The sequence below is a fragment of the Calonectris borealis genome, chromosome 2 (genome assembly GCF_964195595.1).
Source record: "Calonectris borealis chromosome 2, bCalBor7.hap1.2, whole genome shotgun sequence".
NCBI classification, from domain to species: Eukaryota; Metazoa; Chordata; class Aves; order Procellariiformes; family Procellariidae; genus Calonectris; species Calonectris borealis.
This window is the reverse complement of record NC_134313.1, coordinates 39,634,468-39,650,323: the sequence shown is the minus strand read 5'-3', so window position 1 is coordinate 39,650,323 and position 15,856 is coordinate 39,634,468. Positions and strand designations below refer to the sequence as shown.

At 58.6% G+C, this 15,856-nt stretch overlaps 1 protein-coding gene and 3 non-coding genes across 4 annotated transcripts in view; 1 reads left to right on the top strand and 3 right to left on the bottom strand.

Moving 5' to 3' along the window:
* Positions 1-15,856, top strand: part of DNAJC5B (DnaJ heat shock protein family (Hsp40) member C5 beta) — a 64,481-nt gene that overhangs the window by 36,097 nt on the left and 12,528 nt on the right. The gene's annotated exons all lie outside the window — the stretch shown is intronic.
* On the bottom strand, positions 317-405 carry TRNAY-GUA (transfer RNA tyrosine (anticodon GUA)). Its single transcript is given in 2 exon segments — positions 317-352; positions 369-405. It is a non-coding gene; the product is annotated as a tRNA-Tyr (tRNA).
* On the bottom strand, positions 2,207-2,295 carry TRNAY-GUA (transfer RNA tyrosine (anticodon GUA)). Its single transcript is given in 2 exon segments — positions 2,207-2,242; positions 2,259-2,295. It is a non-coding gene; the product is annotated as a tRNA-Tyr (tRNA).
* Positions 5,656-5,744, bottom strand: TRNAY-GUA (transfer RNA tyrosine (anticodon GUA)). The gene is given in 2 exon segments: positions 5,656-5,691; positions 5,708-5,744. It is a non-coding gene; the product is annotated as a tRNA-Tyr (tRNA).

Genomic DNA, 15,856 nt, shown 5'->3' with positions numbered 1-15,856 from the left:
GTACCTTTCTGAGAACCACTGGATCTGGGTGGCAGCTCTGCCTGTGCCTGCCCACCTTCCCCACCGATGCTGAGCCTGGCCATGACCTTTGGCCCCAAGTAGCCTGCCTGAACTCCCACCGGCTTGAGCAGGACCATGGAGCTGCCCGTCCACCGCACGACTGCAACTGAAGCTTGTGCAGCCCTCCCGCTTGATCCCGAGCAGCCCTTCTGGCCTCAGCCGCCCCTTTCTGACCTCACAAGTGCCTCCTCAGTGTGAGCTTTCCTGCTGAAGAGACAAAGGTGCCGCAGGGTCTGGGCCAGAGCCAAAAGGGCACTCCTTCGAGCCGGAGTCGAACCAGCGACCTAAGGATGGCCGTGCAAGGGAGCCTACAGTCCTCCGCTCTACCAGCTGAGCTATCGAAGGAATCATGGGACACTGACACCTCACGCCTGCGTCACGCACTCATCCAACCCGTCAGCTCTCACGCCACTCCCGCGTACCCGCATGACTCTCTCCAGCAGGAAGAAGAAACCACTTGCCTTAGACCCGCATTCTCCACAACCTCGCAGGCCCACAACACCTGATCAGGGCAGACCCAGCCATGGTGGCTTGCTCTAAGAGAGACTCAAGAAGCAGGAGGCACCATTGTCCTAGTGAGCCAGGGACAACGGCACGCCACGAAGTCACTGCGTAGCTCACAGTGACGATCACGTCCAGCGAGGGACAGGCAGGTCCAGACTGACAAGCCAGGGATGAGGTCAAGACAGAACATCCGTCTGCACGTCAGCGTCTGCATCAGGGGTCTCTGTGGCTGGACGGAGCCGTTGGCATAGCCGTAGGCATGGCTGAGCTAGGGACCCAGACGGCTACTGTAGAGCTCGGAAAGAGTGTGAAGGCCCAGAACTGAACGTAAATACAGCCCCTGGACCTACAGGTGGAGGTGGAGGCCTCGTGTGAGGCTGCTCAGGGCCATTCAGACCCATTAGGGCACTCAGGGCCCGGACAAGACGTAAGGGTAGCCATGCAAGGCAGCCTGCAGTCCTCCGCTCCACCAGCAGAGCTACTGATGGACCGGCAGGGCCCTCTCCCAGCCCTGCCTCCGTGACAGAGTTGTCAAAGCAATCGGCTTGGATGAGGCCTCAATACATGTCTGTTCCTGCACCCTCCTATCTCCTCTTCCTGCCCCAGCTCAGGGATCACACCAGCTTGCTCCAGACTTCAGCCAGTCAGCTCAGGCCAACCTCCCAGCATGGGGACTGCACAGGCCCCTGTGCACCCTTCTTCTCTTGCTTGGCTGTCCCGAGGGGAAAAAAAACGGAACCTGTCTTGCTTCAGGTGTGCCCTGTTGTTACTCATTCCTCCGCCAATCACACCAGTAAAAAGCCTCACTGTTGAATTCAGAACCTCCTAATTTCATATAAGCATTTGAAAGACGCTGCTTTGCTCCCCCAAAGCCCTCTCTCCTTCAGCATCTGGACCACCCCACATTCATCGGCCTCTCCTCACAGGGCACGTGCGCCTCCTCCCAGCCACCCTGGTGGCCCTGTTCTGAGGTCGCTGCACCCTCTCTTCTGTCTCTGTCTACCCCTCTCTTCTACAGAGAGGCCCAAAGTTGGGCGCAGCATTCTAGCTGCCATCAATCAGATGCCGAGCAAAGGGGCAGAATCCCTTGCCTTGATCCAGGGCCCGTGGCACTCCACATATAGCCCTGACGCTGTCGTCTTCTGTGCAGCCTGGGCACACCACGAGCTTCCCATGGCCCCCAGAGGACACGGGCCCCAGGCAAAGGGCCCTGTGTCCAGGCAAGGGGAATGAAAAGCGTTGGAGAATGCGGGCATCGATCCCGCTGCCTCTCACATGCTAAGCGAGCGCTCTACCACTTGAGCTAATTCCCCGGCCCACGGCCTCTTCCTAAGGTCCTCTCCCCTGCCAGGCACCCACCCCTGAGCCAGGCTGCCCAGCACCCAAAGCCTGGGCCTCCCATCGGCCCCGCTCTCACGCCCACACCCACTCACCCACTCGCTTTCCTGCTGGTGGTGACTCCTGACAACCCCGATGCTCGGGACCACCATGCCCTGCCCAGGGTTCACCCAAAACTCCCTGGGCTGGTCGTCTTCTCCACCTCAGGCAAGAGTTCAAGGCTGGGCAGCCCCTGAAGGGGAGCCCCAGGGCAGGGCCAAAAGGCAGAGGTGCCGCAGGGTCTGGGCCAGAGCCAAAAGGGCACTCCTTCGAGCCGGAGTTGAACCAGCGACCTAAGGATGGCCGTGCAAGGGAGCCTACAGTCCTCCGCTCTACCAGCTGAGCTATCGAAGGAATCATGGGGCCCTGCCCCTTACCTCGCCCATCACACACTCATCCAACACTTCTCCATGCGCAGCGCAGCACGATGCCTCTACTCCAACAGCCTGCTTCAAACAGCCTCACCTCCTCGCTCAACCCTTTAGCCTGTCAAATCATGCAAAGTCCCAAACAGAAAAACTCCATAAGCTCCTTGGATGCCGTTTTCTACAGCTGGACTCTCCTCAGAGCCAAAAAAAGCTTACCCATATCCCGCTGCACTTACCGTGATCCAGTTTCACTGTGCTGTCTTTTGCCCTCTGGTCAAGCACCAGACAAACGGACAGCATTTCCTCCACTCAGTCACCTCCTCCTAAGTGCTGGAAGGTCATGCGTAAGCCCTCTGAACTTCTCTTTCTCCAGGATGAACGTTCCCAGTGTCCTCAGCCTATCCTCACACAGAAATCCCTCCATTCCCTGAGCTTCTTGGTGGCCCTGCGCTGAAGCTGCTCCCTTTCACTGATGTCTTTCCTCTACAGGGGAGCTCAAGGCTGGACACAGTACTTGAGATGACATTTGACGTCTGTCAAGCAAAGAGGGAGAAAATAAGGTCCCCTGCCAAACTGCCCATGCTGCTCTTGTTACACCCCGGGGTGTTGTCCTACTCTTTGCCGTCCGGGTGCGCTGCGACCTCCCATGGTCCCCAGAGGACACGGGCCCCAGGCAAAGGGCCCTGTGTCCAGGCAAGGGGAATGAAAAGCCTTGGAGAATGCGGGCATCGATCCCGCTGCCTCTCACATGCTAAGCGAGCGCTCTACCACTTGAGCTAATTCCCCGGCCCACGGCCTCTGCCTGAGGTCCTCTCCCCTGCCAGGCACCCACCACTGCGCCAGGCTGCCCAGCACCCAAAGCCTGGGCCTCCCATCGGCCCCGCTCTCACGCCCACACCCACTCACCCACTCGCTTTCCTGCTGCAGGTGCCCCCCTGAACTTGACCAGAACTCAGGGTCAAGTCCCCTGGGAGCCTGAGCGCATCCCCACCACCATGTGCATTTGGCCGTCCCAGCTCAGAAACACCCTGGAGCGTGTGCAAACGGTGGCCTTGCACGAAAGTGCCACAAGAAGCCTCGGCAGGGGCCTGGCCCTCCTCTGCACAGGAGATATTTCGAAGCTGAGCCTCTGGCCCTTGGTACCTTTCTGAGAACCACTGGATCTGGGTGGCAGCTCTGCCTGTGCCTGCCCACCTTCCCCACCGATGCTGAGCCTGGCCATGACCTTTGGCCCCAAGTAGCCTGCCTGAACTCCCACCGGCTTGAGCAGGACCATGGAGCTGCCCGTCCACCGCACGACTGCAACTGAAGCTTGTGCAGCCCTCCCGCTTGATCCCGAGCAGCCCTTCTGGCCTCAGCCGCCCCATTCTGACCTCACAAGTGCCTCCTCAGTGTGAGCTTTCCTGCTGAAGAGACAAAGGTGCCGCAGGGTCTGGGCCGGAGCCAAAAGGGCACTCCTTCAAGCCGGAGTTGAACCAGCGACCTAAGGATGGCCATGCAAGGGAGCCTACAGTCCTCCGCTCTACCAGCTGAGCTATCGAAGGAATCATGGGATGCTGACACCCTCACGCCTGCGTCACGCACTCATCCAACCCGTCAGCTCTCACGCCACTCCCGCGTACCCGCATGACTCTCTTCAGCAGGAAGAAGGAACCACTTGCCTTAGACCCGCATTCTCCACAACCTCGCAGGCCCACAACACCTGATCAGGGCAGACCCAGCCATGGTGGCTTGCTCTAAGAGAGACTCAAGAAGCAGGAGGCACCATTGTCCTAGTGAGCCAGGGACAACAGCACGCCACGAAGTCACTGCGTAGCTCACAGTGACGATCACGTCCAGCGAGGGACAGGCAGGTCCAGACTGACAAGCCAGGGATGAGGTCAAGACAGAACATCCGTCTGCACGTCAGCGTCTGCATCAGGGGTCTCTGTGGCTGGACGGAGCCGTTGGCATAGCCGTAGGCATGGCTGAGCTAGGGACCCAGACGGCTACTGTAGAGCTCGGAAAGAGAGTGAAGGCCCAGAACTGAACGTAAATACAGCCCCTGGACCTACAGGTGGAGGTGGAGGCCTCGTGTGAGGCTGCTTAGGGCCATTCAGACCCATTAGGGCACTCAGGGCCCGGACAAGACGTAAGGGTAGCCATGCAAGGCAGCCTGCAGTCCTCCGCTCCACCAGCAGAGCTACTGATGGACCGGCAGGGTCCTCTCCCAGCCCTGCCTCCGTGACAGAGTTGTCAAAGCAATCGGCTTGGATGAGGCCTCAATACATGTCTGTTCCTGCACCCTCCTATCTCCTCTTCCTGCCCCAGCTCAGGGATCACACCAGCTTGCTCCAGACTTCAGCCAGTCAGCTCAGGCCAACCTCCCAGCATGGGGACTGCACAGGCCCCTGTGCACCCTTCTTCTCTTGCTTGGCTGTCCCGAGGGGAAAAAAAACGGAACCTGTCTTGCTTCAGGTGTGCCCTGTTGTTACTCATTCCTCCGCCAATCACACCAGTAAAAAGCCTCACTGTTGAATTCAGAACCTCCTAATTTCATATAAGCATTTGAAAGACGCTGCTTTGCTCCCCCAAAGCCCTCTCTCCTTCAGCATCTGGACCACCCCACATTCATCGGCCTCTCCTCACAGGGCACGTGCGCCTCCTCCCAGCCACCCTGGTGGCCCTGTTCTGAGGTCGCTGCACCCTCTCTTCTGTCTCTGTCTACCCCTCTCTTCTACAGAGAGGCCCAAAGTTGGGCGCAGCATTCTAGCTGCCATCAATCAGATGCCGAGCAAAGGGGCAGAATCCCTTGCCTTGATCCAGGGCCCGTGGCACTCCACATATAGCCCTGACGCTGTCGTCTTCTGTGCAGCCTGGGCACACCACGAGCTTCCCATGGCCCCCAGAGGACACGGGCCCCAGGCAAAGGGCCCTGTGTCCAGGCAAGGGGAATGAAAAGCGTTGGAGAATGCGGGCATCGATCCCGCTGCCTCTCACATGCTAAGCGAGCGCTCTACCACTTGAGCTAATTCCCCGGCCCACGGCCTCTTCCTAAGGTCCTCTCCCCTGCCAGGCACCCACCCCTGAGCCAGGCTGCCCAGCACCCAAAGCCTGGGCCTCCCATCGGCCCCGCTCTCACGCCCACACCCACTCACCCACTCGCTTTCCTGCTGGTGGTGACTCCTGACAACCCCGATGCTCGGGACCACCATGCCCTGCCCAGGGTTCACCCAAAACTCCCTGGGCTGGTCGTCTTCTCCACCTCAGGCAAGAGTTCAAGGCTGGGCAGCCCCTGAAGGGGAGCCCCAGGGCAGGGCCAAAAGGCAGAGGTGCCGCAGGGTCTGGGCCAGAGCCAAAAGGGCACTCCTTCGAGCCGGAGTTGAACCAGCGACCTAAGGATGGCCGTGCAAGGGAGCCTACAGTCCTCCGCTCTACCAGCTGAGCTATCGAAGGAATCATGGGGCCCTGCCCCTTACCTCGCCCATCACACACTCATCCAACACTTCTCCATGCGCAGCGCAGCACGATGCCTCTACTCCAACAGCCTGCTTCAAACAGCCTCACCTCCTCGCTCAACCCTTTAGCCTGTCAAATCATGCAAAGTCCCAAACAGAAAAACTCCATAAGCTCCTTGGATGCCGTTTTCTACAGCTGGACTCTCCTCAGAGCCAAAAAAAGCTTACCCATATCCCGCTGCACTTACCGTGATCCAGTTTCACTGTGCTGTCTTTTGCCCTCTGGTCAAGCACCAGACAAACGGACAGCATTTCCTCCACTCCGTCACCTCCTCCTAAGTGCTGGAAGGTCATGCGTAAGCCCTCTGAACTTCTCTTTCTCCAGGATGAACGTTCCCAGTGTCCTCAGCCTATCCTCACACAGAAATCCCTCCATTCCCTGAGCTTCTTGGTGGCCCTGCGCTGAAGCTGCTCCCTTTCACTGATGTCTTTCCTCTACAGGGGAGCTCAAGGCTGGACACAGTACTTGAGATGACATTTGACGTCTGTCAAGCAAAGAGGGAGAAAATAAGGTCCCCTGCCAAACTGCCCATGCTGCTCTTGTTACACCCCGGGGTGTTGTCCTACTCTTTGCCGTCCGGGTGCGCTGCGACCTCCCATGGTCCCCAGAGGACACGGGCCCCAGGCAAAGGGCCCTGTGTCCAGGCAAGGGGAATGAAAAGCCTTGGAGAATGCGGGCATCGATCCCGCTGCCTCTCACATGCTAAGCGAGCGCTCTACCACTTGAGCTAATTCCCCGGCCCACGGCCTCTGCCTGAGGTCCTCTCCCCTGCCAGGCACCCACCCCTGCGCCAGGCTGCCCAGCACCCAAAGCCTGGGCCTCCCATCGGCCCCGCTCTCACGCCCACACCCACTCACCCACTCGCTTTCCTGCTGCAGGTGCCCCCCTGAACTTGACCAGAACTCAGGGTCAAGTCCCCTGGGAGCCTGAGCGCATCCCCACCACCATGTGCATTTGGCCGTCCCAGCTCAGAAACACCCTGGAGCGTGTGCAAACGGTGGCCTTGCACGAAAGTGCCACAAGAAGCCTCGGCAGGGGCCTGGCCCTCCTCTGCACAGGAGATATTTCGAAGCTGAGCCTCTGGCCCTTGGTACCTTTCTGAGAACCACTGGATCTGGGTGGCAGCTCTGCCTGTGCCTGCCCACCTTCCCCACCGATGCTGAGCCTGGCCATGACCTTTGGCCCCAAGTAGCCTGCCTGAACTCCCACCGGCTTGAGCAGGACCATGGAGCTGCCCGTCCACCGCACGACTGCAACTGAAGCTTGTGCAGCCCTCCCGCTTGATCCCGAGCAGCCCTTCTGGCCTCAGCCGCCCCATTCTGACCTCACAAGTGCCTCCTCAGTGTGAGCTTTCCTGCTGAAGAGACAAAGGTGCCGCAGGGTCTGGGCCGGAGCCAAAAGGGCACTCCTTCAAGCCGGAGTTGAACCAGCGACCTAAGGATGGCCATGCAAGGGAGCCTACAGTCCTCCGCTCTACCAGCTGAGCTATCGAAGGAATCATGGGATGCTGACACCCTCACGCCTGCGTCACGCACTCATCCAACCCGTCAGCTCTCACGCCACTCCCGCGTACCCGCATGACTCTCTTCAGCAGGAAGAAGGAACCACTTGCCTTAGACCCGCATTCTCCACAACCTCGCAGGCCCACAACACCTGATCAGGGCAGACCCAGCCATGGTGGCTTGCTCTAAGAGAGACTCAAGAAGCAGGAGGCACCATTGTCCTAGTGAGCCAGGGACAACGGCACGCCACGAAGTCACTGCGTAGCTCACAGTGACGATCACGTCCAGCGAGGGACAGGCAGGTCCAGACTGACAAGCCAGGGATGAGGTCAAGACAGAACATCCGTCTGCACGTCAGCGTCTGCATCAGGGGTCTCTGTGGCTGGACGGAGCCGTTGGCATAGCCGTAGGCATGGCTGAGCTAGGGACCCAGACGGCTACTGTAGAGCTCGGAAAGAGAGTGAAGGCCCAGAACTGAACGTAAATACAGCCCCTGGACCTACAGGTGGAGGTGGAGGCCTCGTGTGAGGCTGCTTAGGGCCATTCAGACCCATTAGGGCACTCAGGGCCCGGACAAGACGTAAGGGTAGCCATGCAAGGCAGCCTGCAGTCCTCCGCTCCACCAGCAGAGCTACTGATGGACCGGCAGGGTCCTCTCCCAGCCCTGCCTCCGTGACAGAGTTGTCAAAGCAATCGGCTTGGATGAGGCCTCAATACATGTCTGTTCCTGCACCCTCCTATCTCCTCTTCCTGCCCCAGCTCAGGGATCACACCAGCTTGCTCCAGACTTCAGCCAGTCAGCTCAGGCCAACCTCCCAGCATGGGGACTGCACAGGCCCCTGTGCACCCTTCTTCTCTTGCTTGGCTGTCCCGAGGGGAAAAAAAACGGAACCTGTCTTGCTTCAGGTGTGCCCTGTTGTTACTCATTCCTCCGCCAATCACACCAGTAAAAAGCCTCACTGTTGAATTCAGAACCTCCTAATTTCATATAAGCATTTGAAAGACGCTGCTTTGCTCCCCCAAAGCCCTCTCTCCTTCAGCATCTGGACCACCCCACATTCATCGGCCTCTCCTCACAGGGCACGTGCGCCTCCTCCCAGCCACCCTGGTGGCCCTGTTCTGAGGTCGCTGCACCCTCTCTTCTGTCTCTGTCTACCCCTCTCTTCTACAGAGAGGCCCAAAGTTGGGCGCAGCATTCTAGCTGCCATCAATCAGATGCCGAGCAAAGGGGCAGAATCCCTTGCCTTGATCCAGGGCCCGTGGCACTCCACATATAGCCCTGACGCTGTCGTCTTCTGTGCAGCCTGGGCACACCACGAGCTTCCCATGGCCCCCAGAGGACACGGGCCCCAGGCAAAGGGCCCTGTGTCCAGGCAAGGGGAATGAAAAGCGTTGGAGAATGCGGGCATCGATCCCGCTGCCTCTCACATGCTAAGCGAGCGCTCTACCACTTGAGCTAATTCCCCGGCCCACGGCCTCTTCCTAAGGTCCTCTCCCCTGCCAGGCACCCACCCCTGAGCCAGGCTGCCCAGCACCCAAAGCCTGGGCCTCCCATCGGCCCCGCTCTCACGCCCACACCCACTCACCCACTCGCTTTCCTGCTGGTGGTGACTCCTGACAACCCCGATGCTCGGGACCACCATGCCCTGCCCAGGGTTCACCCAAAACTCCCTGGGCTGGTCGTCTTCTCCACCTCAGGCAAGAGTTCAAGGCTGGGCAGCCCCTGAAGGGGAGCCCCAGGGCAGGGCCAAAAGGCAGAGGTGCCGCAGGGTCTGGGCCAGAGCCAAAAGGGCACTCCTTCGAGCCGGAGTTGAACCAGCGACCTAAGGATGGCCGTGCAAGGGAGCCTACAGTCCTCCGCTCTACCAGCTGAGCTATCGAAGGAATCATGGGGCCCTGCCCCTTACCTCGCCCATCACACACTCATCCAACACTTCTCCATGCGCAGCGCAGCACGATGCCTCTACTCCAACAGCCTGCTTCAAACAGCCTCACCTCCTCGCTCAACCCTTTAGCCTGTCAAATCATGCAAAGTCCCAAACAGAAAAACTCCATAAGCTCCTTGGATGCCGTTTTCTACAGCTGGACTCTCCTCAGAGCCAAAAAAAGCTTACCCATATCCCGCTGCACTTACCGTGATCCAGTTTCACTGTGCTGTCTTTTGCCCTCTGGTCAAGCACCAGACAAACGGACAGCATTTCCTCCACTCAGTCACCTCCTCCTAAGTGCTGGAAGGTCATGCGTAAGCCCTCTGAACTTCTCTTTCTCCAGGATGAACGTTCCCAGTGTCCTCAGCCTATCCTCACACAGAAATCCCTCCATTCCCTGAGCTTCTTGGTGGCCCTGCGCTGAAGCTGCTCCCTTTCACTGATGTCTTTCCTCTACAGGGGAGCTCAAGGCTGGACACAGTACTTGAGATGACATTTGACGTCTGTCAAGCAAAGAGGGAGAAAATAAGGTCCCCTGCCAAACTGCCCATGCTGCTCTTGTTACACCCCGGGGTGTTGTCCTACTCTTTGCCGTCCGGGTGCGCTGCGACCTCCCATGGTCCCCAGAGGACACGGGCCCCAGGCAAAGGGCCCTGTGTCCAGGCAAGGGGAATGAAAAGCCTTGGAGAATGCGGGCATCGATCCCGCTGCCTCTCACATGCTAAGCGAGCGCTCTACCACTTGAGCTAATTCCCCGGCCCACGGCCTCTGCCTGAGGTCCTCTCCCCTGCCAGGCACCCACCCCTGCGCCAGGCTGCCCAGCACCCAAAGCCTGGGCCTCCCATCGGCCCCGCTCTCACGCCCACACCCACTCACCCACTCGCTTTCCTGCTGCAGGTGCCCCCCTGAACTTGACCAGAACTCAGGGTCAAGTCCCCTGGGAGCCTGAGCGCATCCCCACCACCATGTGCATTTGGCCGTCCCAGCTCAGAAACACCCTGGAGCGTGTGCAAACGGTGGCCTTGCACGAAAGTGCCACAAGAAGCCTCGGCAGGGGCCTGGCCCTCCTCTGCACAGGAGATATTTCGAAGCTGAGCCTCTGGCCCTTGGTACCTTTCTGAGAACCACTGGATCTGGGTGGCAGCTCTGCCTGTGCCTGCCCACCTTCCCCACCGATGCTGAGCCTGGCCATGACCTTTGGCCCCAAGTAGCCTGCCTGAACTCCCACCGGCTTGAGCAGGACCATGGAGCTGCCCGTCCACCGCACGACTGCAACTGAAGCTTGTGCAGCCCTCCCGCTTGATCCCGAGCAGCCCTTCTGGCCTCAGCCGCCCCTTTCTGACCTCACAAGTGCCTCCTCAGTGTGAGCTTTCCTGCTGAAGAGACAAAGGTGCCGCAGGGTCTGGGCCGGAGCCAAAAGGGCACTCCTTCAAGCCGGAGTTGAACCAGCGACCTAAGGATGGCCATGCAAGGGAGCCTACAGTCCTCCGCTCTACCAGCTGAGCTATCGAAGGAATCATGGGATGCTGACACCCTCACGCCTGCGTCACGCACTCATCCAACCCGTCAGCTCTCACGCCACTCCCGCGTACCCGCATGACTCTCTTCAGCAGGAAGAAGGAACCACTTGCCTTAGACCCGCATTCTCCACAACCTCGCAGGCCCACAACACCTGATCAGGGCAGACCCAGCCATGGTGGCTTGCTCTAAGAGAGACTCAAGAAGCAGGAGGCACCATTGTCCTAGTGAGCCAGGGACAACGGCACGCCACGAAGTCACTGCGTAGCTCACAGTGACGATCACGTCCAGCGAGGGACAGGCAGGTCCAGACTGACAAGCCAGGGATGAGGTCAAGACAGAACATCCGTCTGCACGTCAGCGTCTGCATCAGGGGTCTCTGTGGCTGGACGGAGCCGTTGGCATAGCCGTAGGCATGGCTGAGCTAGGGACCCAGACGGCTACTGTAGAGCTCGGAAAGAGAGTGAAGGCCCAGAACTGAACGTAAATACAGCCCCTGGACCTACAGGTGGAGGTGGAGGCCTCGTGTGAGGCTGCTTAGGGCCATTCAGACCCATTAGGGCACTCAGGGCCCGGACAAGACGTAAGGGTAGCCATGCAAGGCAGCCTGCAGTCCTCCGCTCCACCAGCAGAGCTACTGATGGACCGGCAGGGTCCTCTCCCAGCCCTGCCTCCGTGACAGAGTTGTCAAAGCAATCGGCTTGGATGAGGCCTCAATACATGTCTGTTCCTGCACCCTCCTATCTCCTCTTCCTGCCCCAGCTCAGGGATCACACCAGCTTGCTCCAGGCTTCAGCCAGTCAGCTCAGGCCAACCTCCCAGCATGGGGACTGCACAGGCCCCTGTGCACCCTTCTTCTCTTGCTTGGCTGTCCCGAGGGGAAAAAAAACGGAACCTGTCTTGCTTCAGGTGTGCCCTGTTGTTACTCATTCCTCCGCCAATCACACCAGTAAAAAGCCTCACTGTTGAATTCAGAACCTCCTAATTTCATATAAGCATTTGAAAGACGCTGCTTTGCTCCCCCAAAGCCCTCTCTCCTTCAGCATCTGGACCACCCCACATTCATCGGCCTCTCCTCACAGGGCACGTGCGCCTCCTCCCAGCCACCCTGGTGGCCCTGTTCTGAGGTCGCTGCACCCTCTCTTCTGTCTCTGTCTACCCCTCTCTTCTACAGAGAGGCCCAAAGTTGGGCGCAGCATTCTAGCTGCCATCAATCAGATGCCGAGCAAAGGGGCAGAATCCCTTGCCTTGATCCAGGGCCCGTGGCACTCCACATATAGCCCTGACGCTGTCGTTTTCTGTGCAGCCTGGGCACACCACGAGCTTCCCATGGCCCCCAGAGGACACGGGCCCCAGGCAAAGGGCCCTGTGTCCAGGCAAGGGGAATGAAAAGCGTTGGAGAATGCGGGCATCGATCCCGCTGCCTCTCACATGCTAAGCGAGCGCTCTACCACTTGAGCTAATTCCCCGGCCCACGGCCTCTTCCTAAGGTCCTCTCCCCTGCCAGGCACCCACCCCTGAGCCAGGCTGCCCAGCACCCAAAGCCTGGGCCTCCCATCGGCCCCGCTCTCACGCCCACACCCACTCACCCACTCGCTTTCCTGCTGGTGGTGACTCCTGACAACCCCGATGCTCGGGACCACCATGCCCTGCCCAGGGTTCACCCAAAACTCCCTGGGCTGGTCGTCTTCTCCACCTCAGGCAAGAGTTCAAGGCTGGGCAGCCCCTGAAGGGGAGCCCCAGGGCAGGGCCAAAAGGCAGAGGTGCCGCAGGGTCTGGGCCAGAGCCAAAAGGGCACTCCTTCGAGCCGGAGTTGAACCAGCGACCTAAGGATGGCCGTGCAAGGGAGCCTACAGTCCTCCGCTCTACCAGCTGAGCTATCGAAGGAATCATGGGGCCCTGCCCCTTACCTCGCCCATCACACACTCATCCAACACTTCTCCATGCGCAGCGCAGCACGATGCCTCTACTCCAACAGCCTGCTTCAAACAGCCTCACCTCCTCGCTCAACCCTTTAGCCTGTCAAATCATGCAAAGTCCCAAACAGAAAAACTCCATAAGCTCCTTGGATGCCGTTTTCTACAGCTGGACTCTCCTCAGAGCCAAAAAAAGCTTACCCATATCCCGCTGCACTTACCGTGATCCAGTTTCACTGTGCTGTCTTTTGCCCTCTGGTCAAGCACCAGACAAACGGACAGCATTTCCTCCACTCAGTCACCTCCTCCTAAGTGCTGGAAGGTCATGCGTAAGCCCTCTGAACTTCTCTTTCTCCAGGATGAACGTTCCCAGTGTCCTCAGCCTATCCTCACACAGAAATCCCTCCATTCCCTGAGCTTCTTGGTGGCCCTGCGCTGAAGCTGCTCCCTTTCACTGATGTCTTTCCTCTACAGGGGAGCTCAAGGCTGGACACAGTACTTGAGATGACATTTGACGTCTGTCAAGCAAAGAGGGAGAAAATAAGGTCCCCTGCCAAACTGCCCATGCTGCTCTTGTTACACCCCGGGGTGTTGTCCTACTCTTTGCCGTCCGGGTGCGCTGCGACCTCCCATGGTCCCCAGAGGACACGGGCCCCAGGCAAAGGGCCCTGTGTCCAGGCAAGGGGAATGAAAAGCCTTGGAGAATGCGGGCATCGATCCCGCTGCCTCTCACATGCTAAGCGAGCGCTCTACCACTTGAGCTAATTCCCCGGCCCACGGCCTCTGCCTGAGGTCCTCTCCCCTGCCAGGCACCCACCCCTGCGCCAGGCTGCCCAGCACCCAAAGCCTGGGCCTCCCATCGGCCCCGCTCTCACGCCCACACCCACTCACCCACTCGCTTTCCTGCTGCAGGTGCCCCCCTGAACTTGACCAGAACTCAGGGTCAAGTCCCCTGGGAGCCTGAGCGCATCCCCACCACCATGTGCATTTGGCCGTCCCAGCTCAGAAACACCCTGGAGCGTGTGCAAACGGTGGCCTTGCACGAAAGTGCCACAAGAAGCCTCGGCAGGGGCCTGGCCCTCCTCTGCACAGGAGATATTTCGAAGCTGAGCCTCTGGCCCTTGGTACCTTTCTGAGAACCACTGGATCTGGGTGGCAGCTCTGCCTGTGCCTGCCCACCTTCCCCACCGATGCTGAGCCTGGCCATGACCTTTGGCCCCAAGTAGCCTGCCTGAACTCCCACCGGCTTGAGCAGGACCATGGAGCTGCCCGTCCACCGCACGACTGCAACTGAAGCTTGTGCAGCCCTCCCGCTTGATCCCGAGCAGCCCTTCTGGCCTCAGCCGCCCCTTTCTGACCTCACAAGTGCCTCCTCAGTGTGAGCTTTCCTGCTGAAGAGACAAAGGTGCCGCAGGGTCTGGGCCGGAGCCAAAAGGGCACTCCTTCAAGCCGGAGTTGAACCAGCGACCTAAGGATGGCCATGCAAGGGAGCCTACAGTCCTCCGCTCTACCAGCTGAGCTATCGAAGGAATCATGGGATGCTGACACCCTCACGCCTGCGTCACGCACTCATCCAACCCGTCAGCTCTCACGCCACTCCCGCGTACCCGCATGACTCTCTTCAGCAGGAAGAAGGAACCACTTGCCTTAGACCCGCATTCTCCACAACCTCGCAGGCCCACAACACCTGATCAGGGCAGACCCAGCCATGGTGGCTTGCTCTAAGAGAGACTCAAGAAGCAGGAGGCACCATTGTCCTAGTGAGCCAGGGACAACGGCACGCCACGAAGTCACTGCGTAGCTCACAGTGACGATCACGTCCAGCGAGGGACAGGCAGGTCCAGACTGACAAGCCAGGGATGAGGTCAAGACAGAACATCCGTCTGCACGTCAGCGTCTGCATCAGGGGTCTCTGTGGCTGGACGGAGCCGTTGGCATAGCCGTAGGCATGGCTGAGCTAGGGACCCAGACGGCTACTGTAGAGCTCGGAAAGAGAGTGAAGGCCCAGAACTGAACGTAAATACAGCCCCTGGACCTACAGGTGGAGGTGGAGGCCTCGTGTGAGGCTGCTTAGGGCCATTCAGACCCATTAGGGCACTCAGGGCCCGGACAAGACGTAAGGGTAGCCATGCAAGGCAGCCTGCAGTCCTCCGCTCCACCAGCAGAGCTACTGATGGACCGGCAGGGTCCTCTCCCAGCCCTGCCTCCGTGACAGAGTTGTCAAAGCAATCGGCTTGGATGAGGCCTCAATACATGTCTGTTCCTGCACCCTCCTATCTCCTCTTCCTGCCCCAGCTCAGGGATCACACCAGCTTGCTCCAGCCTTCAGCCAGTCAGCTCAGGCCAACCTCCCAGGGTCTGGGCCGGAGCCAAAAGGGCACTCCTTCAAGCCGGAGTTGAACCAGCGACCTAAGGATGGCCGTGCAAGGGAGCCTACAGTCCTCCGCTCTACCAGCTGAGCTATCGAAGGAACGTCAAGGCTGCATCTGGCACCCTTTGATACTCCATAGGACAGCCATATCTCACCCTGTACAACACACTTTCCTGCCTCCAAAATGTTGCTCCCTGTACCCAGATATACCCTCCGCAGCACAGTCTAGCCTGATGTCCCCTCTTATCCTAGGGCTCCCACTGACAGAGGTGCTGAGCGAATTTCTCTTACTTCATTTCCATGACTGCCCCATCCATCTTGTGGTATGGCTATTTCTCTGCTTGATGTCCTTTTCTCTCCCAAACTCTGCCAAATGTCACATAGCTTACTGTTGTGAAGGTCTTGCAGTGGTCAGTGGTCCCTAGGTGGTGAAGTAGAAGGCCCATTCATCATGAGAAAAATCTGTATGGACATAAATCCATGTGTTTGGTATGAGAAGTAGCCAAGAAACTCCCATGCTCATTTCACTCTCCTTTTTTTAGCGTCTTTTTTTTTCTCTACTCATAATGAATCACAATTATCACATAACTAGGGTCACTTTTCCAGGGACCCACAGGGAAGCTTCTATATGGCTGATACTTAGATTATGTCATGTAGTTCTTGTCCTTACTTTTATTGTTTCTTGGGTTGGCCCTAATGGAGTCCTTTTTCTCTCTTACATGATTTGCACTACCAGTATATAGATCTCTTTCCCATTACTAAATCATCTCCAATTAGTATATGTCCTCTTCGTGTGCAGGAAGTTGTTTTGTTA